Source organism: Centruroides sculpturatus, unplaced genomic scaffold (genome assembly GCF_000671375.1).
Source record: "Centruroides sculpturatus isolate CEXI.00-Female unplaced genomic scaffold, Cexi_2.0 scaffold483, whole genome shotgun sequence".
In the NCBI taxonomy this organism is placed as follows: Eukaryota; Metazoa; Arthropoda; class Arachnida; order Scorpiones; family Buthidae; genus Centruroides; species Centruroides sculpturatus.
Genome location: NW_019384741.1, coordinates 511,357 through 517,337, shown reverse-complemented (window position 1 = coordinate 517,337; position 5,981 = coordinate 511,357).

Genomic DNA, 5,981 nt, shown 5'->3' with positions numbered 1-5,981 from the left:
TTGCTGAGCTGTTCCGCGACGAAAACAATGTTGAGCAATGGCGATGTCGAATGGTGACACTCGGTAAGTAATCCTACAATTTTTTGTTTATAGCGTAGTTTATACGAATTATTCCCAAAAAAAATATACGTATTTTGGAAATGTTGAGTCGGATTAGTCTAGAATCGATTAATTTTATGGAAGAAAATCTTTCAATCAGCCGTAGTCTGTAAACTTGACACGTATCGGGTCGTGATTGGAAGGATTCGTAAGAAATCGGATTCCTAAAGAATGGAACGTATCTTTATCTTATAGGGGGGTCGACTGTATATTCTAAATTGCTAGCCATAATATAAGGGCTAAAATTAAAAATAAAATTATAAAAACGTGCTTGTTAAAATAAATGTGTGATCGATATACAATTATACACACCTAGTACAAAATATTCGATTGTATGAATATAGTTTTGTGTACATAAAAAGAGCATAAAATATTCTTTACTTTTTAAATATTAAAGCAATCCACTTAGTTAAAAGTGCTCCCTACCAGTGGCTTGTAGATGGAATCAGAGACGATCTTGGTAGGTGTGCGGCGCGTGCATGCGTGCCAAATCCCGAGGGTGCCGATACCGGTTAACGTCTTTTGTCGTATCACTAGTATATCTCAAAGGACGCGACAGTGTTGTTGTAAATTTTAAACGTTTCTAATCATAGCTGTAAAAAACTTAATAGATAGTCCGTCTTTTGTTTTCTAACTAATTCGTTTTAGGACCGGATGTTGTCCACGGAAATTTCCAAAATTTACAACTTTTCGGTCACTCTCGTCGAACTGGAAAAATTTCTGTCTTTATTACATCTAATACAGTATTTCGAAGAAATCGGTCAACACTGTACTCGGCTATAGATTGGTTCGGTTAAGCTTTTGTTTAAGTAATATTCCGGCTCTTTCGTCGGGGTTTTGTTTACGTCTCCAATTCCCTAATCGCTTAATTATTTAACTACTTCTTAAGTAGAAATAAGTCGAAACCGGTTCTTTGTACTCGAATATTCGTAGTCTCGGGAAAAAAGTGGAAAGACAAATATTTACGACAAACTAGACAAAAAGGAGAGAACGGAGATTGATAATGCCGATCTTGAAAGACACGACAGAAGACTCTCCGAGAAGTTTCGGGAGCAAGAAGACGTGTGTGTCAACGCACACAATTTTTCGTACTTGTGCCCATCTAGAGAGCCGTGTCACCATTGCCAACCGATGATTCTCCTCACTTGCCGGTGCCCGGGCCTATCATCGGGCAACTACAGGGAAAACCATCTTCGACGCTCTGAACTTTCGAACATTTATTAGTTGAAAGAAACTTTGTGTTATAGTGTAAGTTATTTCCTGTTAAAATAAACGGTTTTTTTGTAAGATACAGTAAGACCCGGCTTAATGCGGGGGATGCGTTCTTAGACGACAAAGCGCTAAATGAAACAGCGTTAAACGAGGTCATTTTAATATAGAGTAAATAGGAAAAGGAGAACACGCAATCAAAAATAAACAGATTTTACTTTAATTTTAAGTTATTTTTATATTAATTTGCATAATAATATATATTAAATAACACGCAAACATACGCGCACAGAAATGTAAAGTTCGATTTTTGTAACNGAAAAGGAGAACACGCAATCAAAAATAAACAGATTTTACTTTAATTTTAAGTTATTTTTATATTAATTTGCATAATAATATATATTAAATAACACGCAAACATACGCGCACAGAAATGTAAAGTTCGATTTTTGTAACGAAGGTCTTGACGTTTCTAAAATTCTTGTTTTTTGCGATAAAGTGGTGTAGTTTTTATCTGTTGCTTTTTTTTCTGTCCCGAAGCCTTCAGATCGCATCCAGAACGCCTGGTTTTGTTGTTGCACTCCTTTCAAAATCTGGATCATTCGCTACAATTTGCTCGACGATTTCGGTTATCGTTACCAAACTTTTACTAAGGAAATTTTTAACAAATCTCTGTTTTCCAATTTTCCCTGTTCTGCCAGTTCTTGAAGGTCATCGTTGGTAAGGCTCTCGCTAGAAACCTACAGTAACTCCTCAAAATCCTGTTCGTCTACATCTCCTAGTCTTGTTGTATCTATTAGATTGACAATTTAGTCAACCAAACGATACAGCGATAGGTTCTTCTCGTTGAGAATTCTTAGATAATTTCAGCCATAACTTCTTCCCCACTTCGTTCATGCATTTATTTATCAGTTAGTTCTTGCCAAGCGAAGTTGATATTGCCTATGGCGTCAATGATGCTATATTTTTTTTCTAAAATTGCACAAAACGAACATAGAATTAAGGAAAGTACAGCGCTACGACTACGAGGGAAGTACAGCGCTATAATCGTATTATATACGAACCGATGAAAAGCCGCGATAATTTAAATCGGCGTAAATGTTGAGCTTTTTTCAGGTTTCGAGCAGACCGCGTTATATCGAATCAGCGTTAAACGAAGCAGCATTAAGCGAGGTCTTACTGTACTAGTCATCTGTGTATCCTCTGTTACACCCACACGCGAACGACCCTAGATCATCTTGTTGCCGGATTAACGATTCCCCCTAAAAGTCGGCAAACTTACATGTGTGTGTTTCTGAGTTAACGTACATTGTAGTTACTGTCGTTTCAAACTTATAATGCATACTATTGAAGTACAGTGTATTTCTTTACTTATTTTTATCTCAAGTAACGGTATTAAGAGTTAAAGTTTCGAGAAACATTTTATTTTACAATTATAGTGGTTCTTCGAAACTCGAACGTCCTAGAAGTCGTATAACTTGGAAATCAAAGAATATCTTGTAGGAAATAATGCCCGAAAAACCAAACTTTTGTTGGCAGTGTCACCAGATTAGTCTAATATATATTTTGAGCTAGTTGCTATTTTTTAGACTATAAACAATAAAAATCCTTTACTTTTGTAAATCCGTCGATACGAGTCCGGAACTTGTATCGAACGAGCCCAGACAGGCGCAGATCATGGGTGGAGGAAACTTCCAACACGGAATTTGAGCTAAAAATCGAGAATTTCGTGCATGGGTTAAATTAATCGATGACCCTTAATAAACTATTCATACGATATTTCCCTGGATGTTGTTACGAAAAATTGCCGGCAGTGTCTTCCAGACACTCGAAAACCTCAACCCAAGTGGTGCGTTGCACTAATAAAACATTAAATGTGGTAGCCGTAACTGTGGTTGCCGGTAACCACGTCCTCCACGCCGGTTTTATTGGTTAAACCAGTGTTTCTCAACCTCTAACGAATCGTCGCCCCCTTCAATAAAACCATTACGCAGTATCGCCCCTTCACTTCAAAATTCCGATACCGAGGGCCAAGGCTAACACCAAATTCGTACTGCATTGAATAGACTATTGACTAGTATAATGTTATTTGTTTAATTATTGTACGATATAACGAATAAAATATTTAATTATTCTTAATATACCATTTTTACTATATCGCCCAGAAAATTGTTTATCTCCCCCCAAAATATAAATTGTTACAAATCGCCTCCTCAACATGGAAAAACGTCCACATGGGGGCGATATCGCCCCCGTTGAGAAACACTGGGTTAAGCGAAGGTTAAATATATTTTTTAAATGAAATTCCTGAGAGTTTAAGAAACCACCGTATCGAACCCATTTCAATTAAACAATTTCATGTAACCTGTAAGTTTTTATGCCGTACGATAGGGCCAAGAAAATTACTTAGAGATAATTCGGATTCCATTGAATTTACATTTTTCCTTGTTTTTACTATTATTATTCTTATTATTGTCTTAATTGTTTAATGTATTCATTGAAAAATTTATTTGTGTAATTTTAGCTAAAATCATAATTGTTTACAATTAAAATGGGCATTTTTGTGATTTTGAAAACGGTTTTATTCACTTTCCATTATCCTTTCTGGGAAAAGTAAACTCGAACCCTCTCCAGGAACGAATCGAATTTGAGTTCCACGGTATCATTGTTTTCTTCTTATCACGAGATTATAACAAATAATGTCAAAAAATTAAGATATTCATTTATTGGATTAGACGTGTCCACAAAATATTTGTAGGCGTCCCGAAAGCTATACTTCACTTGTGCTGGAGCGAGATTTAGATAAAGAATCCATAAAAGTAAACACGTATAATAAAATTACTATTCCAGAGCATACGAGGAAGAAATATTTCATTGTTTCGAGTGGAAGGCAACAAGGCCGAGGAGAAAGCCACACAATTGCAAAATTTAAACCGATAAGAGGAAATGATGGCTGAAAACTTGGAATCAAACAATAAAGCTGTTTAAACAACTTTCAATGCGAGTTTAACTTATCTGTACAGAAATTATGTGTTTCCTTGCTATTTAAAAAAATAAAAATGTATGATGTTTATGTGAGGCTTTGGACAGGTCCTAACTTTCACTAAAATTCGCGTTAAAATAAATTTTTAAAGAAAAAATATAGTAGTTAGAAATAGATTTTTTATATGAAAACGCGACGCCTGCTTTTAAACAATAGAAGAATGTAAGTCCGTCGACCATCTCCGATCGGAGATCGAATTGAACTTCGATTTTGACCTCTCCCGCGCCCCGAAGTGTTTCGAATTGTCATCGGGTGACAAGGAGAAACCAATCGGTAAGTGGAATCGGAGGAAAACGGATAAAACCCCGGAAATTCAAGGACGCGACGGCTTCTTCTCCCGAAAGTTTTGAGTGACGGATCTATTGTTGTGTGTGTCTCGCGCCCATATTCGTCTCTATCTGCCGACCTCGGATCGACATTTTTCCATCAACGGAAGTCGATCGCATCGTCCCGGAGTCGTCGAGACGTCGATGGAATTGTTCATTCGCGAACAAGGGATACTCCTTCAAAATGGGACTATCTTGGAAAGGAGAGGAAGACCCAGAGGCCGCAGCCGACGTAGAACTACCAAGATCGTGAAAATCTTATAAGCTTTTTTCGTGTTTATTGATAATAAACCGGTTGTGTTGTTTGTAAACGAAGTATCTATCTCTGACTCAACTGCTTCCACACGTCGTTGATTGTTACCGCTCGGATGTCCAAACGGCAAGGGAGACGATGACGATATATATCGCATATTATCGTTCATTGAATGTTTTTTAAATTTCTCCCCCTTGGCCCCCACATTTAAAATCAAGACGCATGATAAGTTCGATTCCGTTCTGGCCACCTTTGTCACTATTCGTGGCTAAAAGGTCGCATAACACATTCGCTGATTTCATTTTTCAACCTATATTCGCATCCTCTCGTTCATTTTTCAACCTATATTCGCATCCTCTATTATTCGCATCCTCTCGTACACTTTATATAGTTTCTACAATACTTATAATAATCGAATACGACCTAAATTAGAAGTGGCCAACATACGGTCCGCAGGACGGATCCGGCCCGTCTAATGGATCTATGTGGCCTGCGACCAATTTTTCAATATTAGCTACTCAAGTCCGAATAGCTCGATGAAAAATTTTGACGTCTAAAAAAACCAACTCACTGTGCGTTTAGAGTTAATACTCCATTAGAAATCTCTTAAGTACAGCGTAGAATGTTAATAAAGCATTATAATGTGAAAAATGTATCTGTAATCTCTATCTACAATTTAGTCTGTACGGGGTGACACCACAATGAGATCTCGCACCACCTCAAAATCTTGCTAGTGCAGCCTCTGATTCGGTCCGTGGAAAAAGTTCTCTTTCCAATCCGGCCCGGGGGCAAAAACTGTTGGCCACCCCTAACCTAAATGCTAAGGTTACGTTAATAGTTGTTGTAGTGTGTTGTTTAGAATGTCGTAAGTCACCCCCGTAATGGCAGATAACTTACATGACGATTTTGTACTTTGCAAATGATTACGAAATATTTAAGCATTTCTATTTTCTAGTCTTTCGAAAACAATAAAATTCTCTACTTTCGCTAGTATAGGTATCTGCTAAGATTTAATTTCTCCGAATCCGGAGGAGGCATTTTATTTACGCCG